This window comes from Papaver somniferum, chromosome 5 (genome assembly GCF_003573695.1).
Source record: "Papaver somniferum cultivar HN1 chromosome 5, ASM357369v1, whole genome shotgun sequence".
NCBI classification, from domain to species: domain Eukaryota; kingdom Viridiplantae; phylum Streptophyta; class Magnoliopsida; order Ranunculales; family Papaveraceae; genus Papaver; species Papaver somniferum.
In genome coordinates, this window is record NC_039362.1 from 86,513,499 (window position 1) to 86,528,083 (window position 14,585).

General features: G+C 37.0%; 1 pseudogene; it reads left to right on the forward strand.

The window, feature by feature from the left end:
• The first annotated feature begins 10,296 nt into the window (after positions 1–10,296).
• LOC113279257 lies at positions 10,297–13,749 on the forward strand (annotated as a pseudogene).
• Positions 13,750–14,585: the final 836 nt, after the last annotated feature.

A 14,585-nucleotide genomic window follows, 5' to 3' on the forward strand; every position in this document is an offset into this window, starting at 1 on the left:
ACTGAAACTCTCGATTTTGCTCGAATGAGCAAGTAGAACTTTGCTCGTGCGACCAATTTTAATAAAATAATAATATTTTAATATTTGTCGTGAGGAGCCGAGTCGGTCATGTGACCATTTGACTTTTTGGCCTTTTGATAGTTTGAGCAATATTTGAGAAAACATGGAAAAACCAGGGTTTTGCTCAAACGAAGGAGTTTCATTAGATGAAGGAAATAATAATAATAATAATAATAATAATATAAGGAGGGATTATAAGGTGTGGGACCGGCCACGGCTAGGGTATGGCCAGCCGGCTTGTAGGCCCGGTCCCGTGAGACCCTTCCCTATTTATTATTATTTTTCATCGTCTGAAGGAAAATATGGAGAAATGATGGTGATTTTCACAGTGGTTGTAGAAGTGGTAAATAATAGAGTTCGTTCAAGACTTGTGAAGGTTGTGCTTTTAGATTTAAATTTTAAGAATAACAAAAATAAAGCAACTAAAAGTTGATGTAAAAATTAGAGAAAGACCGGGGCTAGGATTCCACCATTGGTCGTTATTAGTGATTTAATAAAAAAATAATTATGCAACTCAACATTCAAATTGATTCTAATAGTATTGCCTAGACATGTAGATTTCCAAAAGAATAGATGTTAATCCAAGCATAGAATATCAAAACACTAAAGAAAGCATATTCTATCAAGAGAAAATACACCTAACTAATAAAAATCATATAATCAATTTTGAGTTCAATGCAAAAAATCATAATAGAGTTCTTATAATTAATTAAAATAAAGATATATCACTTTTACCGAAACAACAGCTTCCTCTATCGCCCCAAGGATTGGGTTTAGCTCATCATCATGTTGGAAACACGCTCAAAAGTTGATTTCATTTATGCTTAAAAATGGTTTACAAATGATGAGAATGGTTAAAGTTACATAGAACGATAAATGCAAACTGTCGTTGTTACTGTAGTATATAAGACTGTCAACTGTCAGTCACTGTTACTGTAACTTCTAAGACTGCCACTGCTGTGTTTCAATTACTGTAACATGAACGACTGTCTAGGATGGTCTTATGTTCTTTGTGTTCTTCACAGCAGCAGAAATGGTTGTTTCCTGCCACTTGATTATCTCGACTCTCTGATGCTCTGCAACTATCCCAATCTCCCTCTAACTCTCCATCCTCTCTCTATGAGTCATGTATCATCCTTACATACTATCAGGATCACCAAAATCACTCTAATAACTCCCGAATCCTCCTCCAAAACTCTCCCATACACAAAAATATATTCTTGCCTTTTTCTTCTCCTGCACGCGTTTCACAGCTGGTAAATCTTCTTAATTATCTCTGTCGCCTTCCGAATGGTTGTTAGAGTCATCCTATCATGCGCAAACTCGGTCCAACTCAAGCAAATCCCGTGAACATCTCCATCCATGACGTGCTCCCTGTCTGACGAGATTACGTGAAATCTTCCCATTTAGTCGAATTGAAAGCACTTACCAATTCTGTTGTGATATAACAGGTTGGTACATATCCAAATCAAGAGAAAAATCCGACCAAATCTCCATGAGTTTATTGGAGAATATCCTCCCATACACATACGCCCCTGTCCTCTTCAACACTAGTTAACTGGCCAAATTCAAGCGATCCAGAGACCCATACCAAGCCTGTTAGGATAATTCAAGTCTTCCCGAAGAATATCAGCCATTGAATCAGTTAGACAGATATTTTTGGTGAATTCTTCCACACTTGAAACTGTGGAGATGAGATGGTATTTATATGCATGAATACATAGGTGGTTACAACTTATTCAACTTAATCAAAAGCACATATGCTATAATGATGCTAACTAAAGAGTCGTAAGAATAGCTTAACAAGATCACCAAAATACTCGGTCCTTTGGTTTATTTTTGTTTCAGTTGAGAGTCTTGCGCAGCTGAGATGGCATTCTTAACACCTCCCCTCAAGTTGTACTTCAGATGTTGAACGTGCAACTTGCTACGAATAAGTTGGAACCTTGGTACCGCCAAACCTTTGGTAAAAATGTCCGCTAGTTGATCCCTGGATCTAATAAACTTCACGTGCAGTTGCTTGTCCGCAACCCTTTCTCTAACGAAGTGATAATCTATTTCAATGTGTTTGGTCCTAGAATGAAATACTGGATTTGCATTGAGATATGTTTCTCCCAGATTATCACACCAGATCATAGGAGTCGTATGAGATACCCCTAACTCCTTCAGCAAGGAATGAATCCATATCAGCTCAGACGTCGCAATCGCAACACCACGATACTCAGCCTCTGTACTCGACTTTCAAACTGTCTTTTGTTTGCGAGCACTCCAAGATATCAAGTTTCCTCCAAAGTAAATGCAATAACCACTCGTTGAACGCCTGTCATCTAGACTCCCAGCCCAATCAGCATCAGAGTAAGCTTGAAGAGAAAAATCTTTAGAACACCGCAGATGCAGTCCATAATCCACTGTGTTTTTGAGATAGCGCAGAATCCTCTTGACCAACTCCAAGTGTTCAACATACGGATCATGCATATACTGGCAAAACTTATTTACCGCAACATAGATATCAGGCCTTGTTAGATGGAGGTACTGCAGTGCACCCACAACACTGCGGTACAAAGTAGGGTCTTCAAATTTCTACGTTCCAAGCTTTTGGATTTTTGCATTAGGAGCAAGAGGTGTACAAACGGGCTTCACACCATCAAGTTTTGTTCGCTTGAGAAGATCAGTGACATACTTCCGTTGAGTTAACACTAGTTGTTGATCATGTCACAGAACCTCAACACCCAAGAAGAAGCTTAAATCCCCCATATCTTTCAAGGAAAAAGCAGCTCCCAAATCCGTGATAATTTGCTGTATTTGAGAAGGATCTGAGTAGGTGACAATAATGTCATCCACATATATCAAAATGTAGGTAACAGAGGATGGAGTCTGCAATATGAATAGAGAACTATCTTCGATGGAGCCTTTAAATCCTAGCTGCTGTAAGTAGGTACTGAGCTTTGAAAACCAGACCTGTGGCGCCTGTTTAAGTCCATAAAGCGACTGATGCAGCTTGCATACATGGTTTGGGTAATCGGGATCCACATAACCAGCCGGTTGACACATGTAGACTTCCTCTTCTAACTGTCCATGAAGAAAGGCATTCTCCACATCTAGTTGCTTAATGTGCCAGTGGTTCATAACTGCAATAGACAATACCAGACGAATAGTGCAGGGTTTTATAACTGGGCTAAAGGTCTCTCCATAGTCAAGTCCCTCTTGCTGGTTGTAGCCCTTGGATACCAATTGAGCCTTATGAGTGTTAATACTACCATCAGGGTTTTGCTTAACGCGGTAAACCCATTTACAACCAACCACGTTCATACCTTTCTCATACTTAACCAGAGATTACGTGCCATTTCGAATCAACGCATTTATTTGAACGTCCATTGCTTTCTTCCACTTAGGATTTTTGGCAGCCATGCTATAACAAGTAGGTTCCATGTAGTCTGCATCAGTAAGAGGATGCTTAGAAGCGGTTAAACACAACTTGTTAATGGGTTTCACAATTCCATCCCGTGATATTGTCACCATTGAATGTCGTATAGTGTCTTGGTGGATTGCAGGAACAATATAATCACTATGTTGTGCAGCAACAGACACAGAAGAAGTGGCAGAATTATCAGAACTATCATTATCTGATGCAGCTGGATGAACCACTGAATTCTGTGTCGAAGATTCAGCTGGTGTAGACTGCTGAGCTGACTGTGTGTACACAGGAGTATTATCCGAAGAAGCGGCTGTAGATTCTGATGCTGCAGCACGAGTGAAAGGTGGTGATAACAAAACAATAGTATCAGATGGAATATTACCTTGTGAAAGCAACGGATTCATGTGCTTGCGAGACTGAAATGGGAAAATACCTTCTTCAAAACGTACATGACGATATATATAGAGCCTATTCTTTTCACGATGAAGACACAAATATCCCTTATGTGCAGAACTGTACCCTAAGAAGACACAGGGCAGGGATCTGGGTTCTAGTTTGGTGGTAGTATACTGTCGAAGACACGGATACGCTAAACACCCAAAAACACGAAGGAATTTATAGTCTGGTTTCAGGCCAAAAAGAAGTTCTAACGGAGTTTTGGTATTAGTAGCAGATTTAGGCAATCTGTTGATCAGATAGCAGGCTGTAGTGAAAGCATCAGCCCAAAAACTCTTCGGCATGTGAGCATGGAATAACAAGGATAGACCAGACTCAGTGACATGTCGAATGCGACGTTCAGCTAAGCCATTTTGAGGAGAGGTATGAGGGCACGAAAACCTATGCTGAATACCAAAACTATTTAGATAGGATGTTAGCTTTTTGAACTCTGATGCATTGTCACTTTGAAAGATTTTAATTTTGTGTTCAGTAAGATTTTCTACTTGTTTATGAAAGTGAATAAAGGTCTGATAGGCATCGGAACGTTGGATAAGCGGAAAAACCCAAGTGTAATGAGAAAACACATCCATTATGAGAAGGTAATATCGATAACCAGACCTAGACAATGTGGGGGATACCCAAATGTCTGACACAACCAAACTCAAAGGTTTTTCATAAACAGTGCTACTTAAAGAAAACGACAGCTTCTTGCTCTTACTAAGATGAAAAGAGTGACAGTAGTCGAACTTTTTATTGAAAATAGAAAGAGAGTTTTGAGAACAAATTTGAGACACAGTACGTATCATTGGATATCCTAGTCTCTGGTGCCATACTGGAAAAGAAGATGAGACGTTTGCTTGTGGTTTTTCTGGACAATCTGGCATGTCAAATCCTTCAAACATGTACAACCCATTCTTATTCAGTCCACACAGCAGAGGAATCCCCGTGTGCTTGTCCTTCACAAGAAAATAAGATTTGTGAAATTCAAAAAACACATTATTGTCATTACAGAACTGACTAACAGACAACAGATTTGTTTTGATCTGAGGTACATGATAGATATTGTTCAAACGAAAAGACCTGGAGTTATGTGTAAATGATGCATTACCAACATTAGCTATGGTGAGTGCATTACCATTACCAACTTGCACTATTTCAGTGCCGTCATACTCATGGGGTATCGATAAGTTTCTCACATCAGCAGTGAGATGGTGTGTAGCACCGGTATCCGTAACCCATTTGATTTCCTTGGTAACCATCAGGAAAAGCAACATAAGCAGTATGAGGTTTAGATTGTCTGTTAGATGGTTTGTAACGAAACCAACATACGTCACCTTGGTGACCTTTCTTCTTGCAGATCTGACATTTTTTGACAGTGTTGTTGCTCTTCTGAGGAGGCTGATAGATTCGCTGGGACTGATTGTTTGGATGTTGGAAATGCCCTCGATTTTGTTGGTTGTAATTTCTTGGTCTACTTCCAGATGCATTTGAAACAACAACATTTGCAATTGGTTGTTGAATTTCATCAAGCTGGCGTGCTATCCTCATGTCAAAGGTAAGAAGATGCGAGTAAAAAAGATCCATGTTCATATCTTCAATTGTGCTCAAGGTGGAGACGATTGGATCATACGCCTGGTTCAATCCATTACTAATGGATTGCTTTCTCTCATCATCAGTGATTGTGTATCCTGATGCTGCAAGTTTAGTAAACAAGTGCTTAGCCTCATTTAAATAGACTCGTAGAGTTTTGTTACCTTTGCTCATGTTATGAAGCTGCTTCTTAAGATTCATCTGGTAAAACTTCGTTTTTGGAGCATATTCTGCTTCGAGCGTATCCCACACTTTTTTAGCAGTGTTTAGATCTCTAACCATACCTAGAACTTCTGGATTAAGAGTTGAGTTCAGCCAACCCACTAAAAGTGAGTCTTGTTCTTCATATGCTGTGAAATCAGGGTTTACAACATCATAATTGGGTAATGTTATGGATGGAATGGGTTTGGTGCCATCAATGAAGCCAGTTAATCCATGGCCCTTTAGAATGGGTGGATAATTCGTTTCTGTTAATTTGAGGGTTACCAGATGATGAATCTGGACATTGCGGAGCTGAGTAGTTGTTGACATCTCTGTGATTTTTGTTGTTTTTTATAGGTATTGGAAGCGTAGCTTGGATCAAGGATGATACCAAGTTAGAAAGATATTTTTGGTGACTTCTTCCACACTTGAAACCGTGTAGATGAGATGGTATTTATATGCGTGAATACATAGGTGGTTACAACTTATTCAACTTAATCAAAAGCACAGATGCTATAATGATGCTAACTAACACTAGTAGAAAAGTGACCTTTAGTAACAGTTCAAACTTTTATAAAGTAACAGTTCGTAAAATGCCTGTTACTAAATGTTAGATAGTTAAATAACAGTAACACTTTTCGCAAGAACTGTTACATAATGTCATCCAGGTTGTATACTGTAACTGTTATTATAGTAAGTGTTACTATATACCCATGTTACTGTAACATATTTCGTATGTCGACATTACCATTACAGTTCTTTAAACCAACTGTTACTATATACCTAAGTTACCGTAACATATTTAATATGTCACCGTAGTTGGCATTATCGTAACGTTTTTTAAACTAAATGTTACTATATATCTATGTTACTGCAACATGTTTAATATATTACCATAGTTGACATTATCGTGACATTTCTGTAAATTATTTATTTGTATAACTAGTTTTGGGTATCCGGTTCAAAAAAATAACTAGTTATGGACTGACATTAATTTAACATATTTTGATTTAGTTCTAAGCACGAGAGCTAGCCATGGCTCGTACTGATGGTTACCTAAGGTTTGAGAAAAAATCGAATATAATACAAAATAATAACACAAGTTGTAAAAATATGTAGGAATATTAAAAATATAAATTGTGTTGTAGTTGCGCGGTGTGACGACGAAGTTGGTGGAGGTATAGTTTACTGTCTAATGAGAGTAAATATTTTATTTGGATAACATTAAACAAAAGGAAAACATGGAAGAGTGGTTCAAGAGTTATAATTAATGCAATAGGTCTCAAGGTCGAATCTTGTGAAGTGTACTTTTATAGAATTTATATTTCATGTCCAAGAAGACCAACTCATGGTAGTGGACGCGGCGGACATGGTGGTGACGGTTGTGGAGATGCTAGTGTTGATGGTTGTGGCAGTGATGGTGGTGGAGGTAGTGGTGGCTCTAGTGGTGGAGGTGATGGTAATCAGTAAAAACTGTCAGTTTTTATGACAGTTTCAATAAAAACTGTTACGGTTACTCAAACAATAGCAACAGTTTGTTCCCAAACATGTTACAATAAACTGCTAACGGTAACGGTTTTATGTAAAATAGTTACAGTAGAAATTATTCAGTAACATATACTTTATAAAGTGTTACCGAAAACTACCAACAGTAATAGTTTTAGAATTTATGAGTAATTTTTCAATAGCCTTTCCGTAACAGGTTTTATAAACTTTCCGTAACATGGGCTTTAGTAACACCGCAGAAAAAACTAAAACGGTTACGGAAATATACAGTAACAGTTTTTAACTGTTACGGATCATCATTTTTCTACTAGTGTAAAGAGTCGTAAGAATAGCTTAACAAGATCACCAAAATACTCGGTCCTTTGGTTTATCTTTGTTTCAGTTGAGAGTCTTGTGCAGCTGAGATGGCATTCTTAACATAATCTCCTTCTAGCACGCTAAAAAGTCCAACCCTAATTCTGCCTGCGTCTGAATTATTTTCCCGCCAATTTTGAAATTCAAAATGTAGATGATGACCTCCCCATAACAGAGACGGGGGTGCGAATAGTAGTTGGCCAACTGAGGTGCCCCTTAGCCAAATCTGGGGTCCGTATAGCAACTGTCCTTTGAGGGTACCCCGAGCAACTTTTCGAGCCGAATTTTCCAAAAATGATTATTTCCCAAAAATACCTACAAACACATAAAACACCATAATAAGTACGAAATCGAGTACTAAGAATACGGAACATTGAGGACAAATTAGACACATAAATGCGTCTATCAAATACCCCCAAACTTATTATTAACTAGTCCTCGAGCAAAACTAATAAAAAATAAAACCGAGCTAATCTCGGGAGGGTTTACCAGAGGTGTACCCACAAAACCATTACTCCAGACCCTAGCTATCTACGCAGAACCTTGGAAGGCACTAAAGAATCTCCTTGGTTGGCATACTTATTGACTACAGGAGGAAGTACCCTGATGCGAAATTCCAATTGTTGTACACGAGTTTGCACTCAAGCATACTAAAATTCATATAAAGTGACAGAGCTCTACTCAGATAGTTTCTGGACATCATAAACCGGAGTCAACCAATCACATGAATAGATTAAGAAGATGGATGTATAGAAAAACGTGGATGATGTTGACTAAGGTGAACCTATCCTAATGGACTGAGATACTGGTCTGGACTAATATCAACACACTGCATATACAAGGGAACCAGTGCTCGATAATCCTAACTCTAGGTCAACTCAGCTGGCATATACAAGGGTACCAGTGGTCAACTTTATTGTATATATTCCGGTTGGTCTGGTGGTCTGGTCTCAAATTTTTTTTTTTATCTCAGTCACTCTATTTCACCTTAGCAATGGTAAAAATAAAAAAAAGAAGTGATCAGGATTCTTTCGATGTTTCCATCACGAGGATATGGCGAAGCTACCATGTTTTCTTTTTTTTTTCTAACACCTGAGCTCTGTGCTTTTATGAATAGACTCTTCTAGATGTTTCCATCTAATAAGATTGGTTCCTCAACTCTTACAACCAAAATGCTTCCATCCACTTAGATTGGTTAGTGCCATCCTTAATAAACATAAATTTCTAGGATCTAGAGTTTATTTATTGCAGCTAACAAAAAGTTTCTTCCCCACCCCCAAACTGAAATCTAACATTGTCCTCAATGTTCTAAAGATGAAATTAAAAGCATGAACAAGGAGAAACTGTTACCACTTGAGGAAAAGAAACAAGGAAGGATATTACCGTGTCGCATGAGCGCGGGTGCCTCCCAGTAAATGCTAATTTTAAAGTCTTTAGATAGACATCAAATACCTCAAAAAAGGATTGTCACCTTCCAAACACTAGTGAAAAATGGATTTTTAACCACTTCCTCGGTTTTACAGAAACTACTGTTGTTGGGCTGTAGTTATGTACGGTGCTGTGACTCCCAGTAGTTTTTCTAGGAAAAAAAATGGAAAACTTAAACCTGTTTCTCACACAGTTGTTCTTTAGAGGGGTATTTTTGTAAAAATTCTGAGATTCAAGAACTACTGTGAGGGCTGGATTATTCTGTGGAAAGAGAAAAAGAAATCAAACCTTATCTCTTTTATCTCATCTGCATCTATCCTCTTCCATCACTTATCTCTGTCTGTTTCGCTTCATTTTTTTCTGTATCAAAACTTTAGTATTAGGTTTTGCGTCCTCTTCGTCTCTATCATAACAACATTAGATCTTGAGGATTTATTCTGAATCGGTGAAAAAGAGGTGATGATGCTTATCAACACCAACTGAAAACCAAGATTCATCTAAGCAAACTGAATTGAAAGGTAAGTATCATCTTTATTTATCGTTTCAGTTCAATCGATTAACTTATCCATCTCCAAATTGAAATTTCAGAAGAAAAAGAAATCGATCTCAGTAAACCTAAAAGCTTGATTACATCTCAGTTCTCTTTTCTGATTCGTTATCAGTTTGTGCATTTTTTTCATACTTTTAATCCATTGGTTTCTTTTTCTTAGTTTTGTTTTATTGATGGTGTGTATTCTCTTTGTATTCAGGCACTGAAGAAGTAGAAAACTCCACCACCATCTTCAAATCCAACTAAAACTAATGGAGGTAAACAAAAGAAGAATATCAATTCATGATTAAATCTATAATTGGTTCTTATTTTATGTTGGATTTAGGTCTTTTACTGTACTTTTTATTGATTTGTTTTTGTTTTGTGTGATTTCTACAGAAGTGGAGCTAATGAAAGCAAAATGAGAAGGTTAACAACATGCTCATGTTTGATAAAGATAGGATTTAATCTTTGGTTTTGCTTTGTAAGATCATTACTTCAGCTAGTTTATGAAATATTATGCATATTATACCATTTGAAAAATATGGGTTTTCTTATGTTTCTAAATTAGGATCCTTGTGCTGGGAATTTGTGTTGTTACATCTTTGATTAAAATGGTTTCTGTGGTGCATCAGTTATCGCAATCCTTAGTTCACCGCTTTCCAATTGTTTCGTGGTTGACATATTCACCACTGTGAGTCTCGTATCAAATCAAAAAAAAAGTATAAAGTTTGCTTTTGATGCATTTTTTGTTATAGTTTTGAAAATTTGTGTAATGGGATTCTGGATACAGGACATCAATATGATAAAGTGTGCATTAGCATTAATGAGTCATTTAAATTGGCGAAAACGCCTTGCTTTTGATCATTTCATGGGTAAGCAAAGCCTTTACAATCCTATTTCAGTTTGCTAGCTTGATTTTTGGGTGTATAATATTAGGAATTATTTATATGTAGTTTCTTTACAATTTCTTATTAGGATGGACGTTAATTGCATCTGTGTTTGTTATCACAATGCTAAAATCTCATTTTGTGGAACTGTAGATGCTTTTAAAGCTTTTATTATTATTATTATGTTGTTTGTCTGGTGTACCGATGGGTTAGCAGGTGCTTTCTGCATGACTGAATGACGGACAAAATATAAATCTTGCTCTAAATTACAGTATGCAGGGGTTTTAAAAGCGCACACTTCGTGCAGTAGGACTGAAGCTTTCTTGGCATATTTCTCTGTTATGTTTGAAGTTTGCATCCTATTCACCATAGGGGTGGTGCCAGTGTGGTGCATATACTGTAATTTGCATACTGCTCATTTGAGGGAGATGCCTCTCTTGATGTGTTGCAGGTGGTCCATTATCCTGATAAAGCAATTAACTATTTGACATCATCCCTGTTGGAACTAGAGAAGAACACCTCACCTTGTTGTCTTGTTATCCAAATATCAGTTGGCCCCTTTGTGTACATAGATGGAGTAGATGCTGGTAATCACGTGGGAGCACTCAATTTCTTTAGATTTATAGTTTTGAAGAGGTTTCATGGCATAATTTAGTCATTTCTGATATATTATGTACTTTTAAAAAAAATCAGGACATGGTGGAAGTGATGGCGTCCATGGATACATGTATTCCCTTGATGCTGCAGTCAATCACTTGGTATGTTTCACATGAACGCTGAAAATAAACGAGAATTTTATCTTGCTCCTTGTGATTCATTTAAAGAAAATTGCTTGAAAAGGTAATAATTGATTTGTGTTTTTTATTGTCTGTTAAATAACAGAAAGCCTTCATTAAGAAGATGTTAGCAGAAAATTGTTTTTTTGTATAGAAATCATGGGATCTGTGACAAAAATCCTTCCGTTGCTGTGCATAGACCAATTACAACAAATATTGCTACTCAAATTTCTAACTAAAACCAACCTTGTCAAGTGGTAATTCGTTTCTCTTAGAACCAAAATGTTGCCCAGTAATCTCTTTGTTTAGATGTGATATACGAAATAGATTGGTTTTCCTTAGGTTTATTCAAATGTTTGCAGGAAACTAAGAAGCCAGTACAGAATTCATCATCGATTATGATTGAAAAAGTATCAAATAAGGTCATTATAGATGTAGATGAATATAGAGCAGATAGTTCCTTCTCCGATCCAATGTTTGTGAAGCACACTGAAGCAATTCTTGATGAAGTCGAAATCTTCAAGGATATTGACTTAATGGTATGATGACTTTGTGTTTTGTGTTAAGGGTTTGTTCCTTATTTTCTTGTAGTGGCAACAGTGTTAACAGTTATATAATGTAATGTTGTAGGAAGAGGAAGTTGAGATGGAGGATATTGCTGAAGAACTCATTCTGGATATTGATAGTTGCGACTCAAAGAACACACTTGCAGTTTTAGATTATATCGATGATATATATGCTTACTATAAGAAAACTGAGGTTAGTCTCACTATTTTCAACTCTTACTTGTTTCAATTTTGGTGTAGCATTGTCTGATTTTCCTACTCCATTTACTCAAAGTGCACATACTCCATTTACTCAAAGTGCACATTTGAGAATCAAGTGCTAGTCTTACTTGCTTTAGTGACATTCTTCAATCTGAATACCTTCAAATGCTTTGCCTAACTGTTCCAATTGAGAGTGTACTTTACCTTTACTTTCTTTATTGCTGAAATCCCCAAAACTTCAAAAGTAAGAATGCAAAAGTAAGATAGGGTAGACTTGTAAAGCCTGAGGTAACTTGACTGAACCTTGCCTGTTTTGCAGAATTCTAGTTGTGTATCTCCCAACTATATGGTTCAGCAATCCGACATCAATGAGAAGATGAAGGTCATCCTAGTTGATTGGTTAATCGAGGTATACAAAATTTTGACATGATTTTCTATCTCTTAGAAAGGGTAAACAAAATATATGCTAAGCATCCTTCTTGGTTTGAATCTTGACAGGTGCATTATAAATTTGAGCTCATGGATGAGATATTATTCCTTATGGTTAACATTATAGACAGATTCTTAGCCCACCAAACTGTGGAACGAAAGAAACCTCAGTTGGTCAGAATTACAGCCATGCTTTTAGCATGCAAGTATGAGGAAGTTTCAGTACCGGTTGTAGATGATCTTATTCTAATTTCTGACAAGGCTTATACAAGGAAGAAAGTTCTTGCTATGGTAAATGTTTCACTTCTAAGTCATATATCTCTTATCAAGTGTGTTTAGTTTTTCCCAGTTTCGACATTGTGATTCTAACACTGCAGAAACATGTTTAGCATCCTTAGTTTTACCCAGTTTCGACATTGTGATTCCAACACTGCATAAACATGTTTGCAAGAGAAATCGATAGTAAATACACTGCAATTCAATATGTCAGTTCCAACTTCATATGTATTTATGAAAAGATTCCTTAAAACGGCTCAGTCTGATAAGAAGGTTTGTATAGTTAGTCTTCCATCAGATTAAACTGTTGATCCATAATATTTTATAACTTTTTATAGCTTGGATACTAACATATTTTCTGCATTTTGAACCAGCTTGAGCTTCTCTCCTTTTTCTTGATCGAGCTATCCTTGGTTGATCATGACATGCTTAGGTTACCACCATCTCTGTTAGCTGCTGCAGCCATCTACACTGCTCAGTTTACTCTTAACAGGACTAGACATTGGAGTAAGACCATAGAGTGGCATTCATATTACTCAGAAGATCAATTACAGTAAGTGATAACTTCTTCCTGAACACACCGAATTCCTTGTTTTTGCTTTGGACATTCGACAGGTAGTGCCATTGTTATGAATGTACACATTTAGACGACATTTATGATTGTTTTTTTTTTACGAGAAGCTAGTTAGATGTTCTTAATTTTAATATATTGGGGTTTATCTCATGGTAGACATCGTCCAGATATCAGATTCGTATTTTTTCTCCTAATTGAGAAACCATTTGTACTCCCCACTAAACATATACATTTTTTTTATCAAAGGATGGTTGCAGGTGGTTCTGGACTCGGAACAGTGATGGAGTGGAACACAAAGACTCCCTTGTAGTGGGATTGAGAGAATTTAGTCATGTTCAGTGGGAAAGTAAATGAAATTCCTAAGGCTTCGCAGCAACCTACTGACTGGGGTGTTGAAGGAGACGGCGGGGGGAATTGATAATGGGTCTTTCTGTTCTCCGCCTGGTGGTGGGAGAGATGGTGCTAGTGGTGGTGGTCATTCTGGGTCTGATTTGGGAAATAGGTCTTCGTCTAAAAGTTCTACATCAGCATCTATTGATTCTTCAGGGAAAGTAGGAAGTAGTAGATCCAAGTTTAACTTTGACACAGTTGAAGATTTGAGATAGTTGAAATTGTAAATTGAAGTCACTATTCATTAAATTTACTATTCCATACAAAATGAGTTTAAAGTCGTTATTATATTCAGTTTCGAAGTCATTATTAATTAATTCCCGTTTTTAGTTTTTGATTCAGTTGAATCAGCTTTGGATTCAGCTGAATCAATATCAATTTTTTTTATGAAATATCATTAAAAAACTACTGTTTCTGTCAGTTTTTGTCGATCTACTGTTAAAGAAAGTAGTTTTTTTAAAGAATTCAACTTTTGCCAGACACAGTCGTTTTGGAAAAAACCACTTCTAGAATGCAGCTGATGGACACAGTCGTTTTTAGTGATATTACTTCATGTCCTGACAGTAGTTTAACTTCTATTTTCCACTAGTGAAAGTCGTATACCAATAGTCGAAACAATTGTGGGTCCACAAGACCAAATAGAGCTAACACAAATATGAGACAACTGCACTGGTTCAGAAAAATGAAAAGAAGGAGCACATCCTCGTATAAGGTTTCTGTCAAGACAACTGGGTTTATCTGGGTAGCATAATTGAGATTTTTATGTGTATCTTGATAAATAGATTCATCCGAAAAATGGGTCTCTAATACCTGAGTTACCTCCTGGACAGTATCAGGTGGATCGGGTTGCGGAGTCTGAATAAACGCAAGTGATATCTCAGATGCACAAAGCTCGAGTCCCAAGTTAGGGACTCTAATTAGGGATACGTGACAATCACAAGAACCATCACTACCCCCAAACT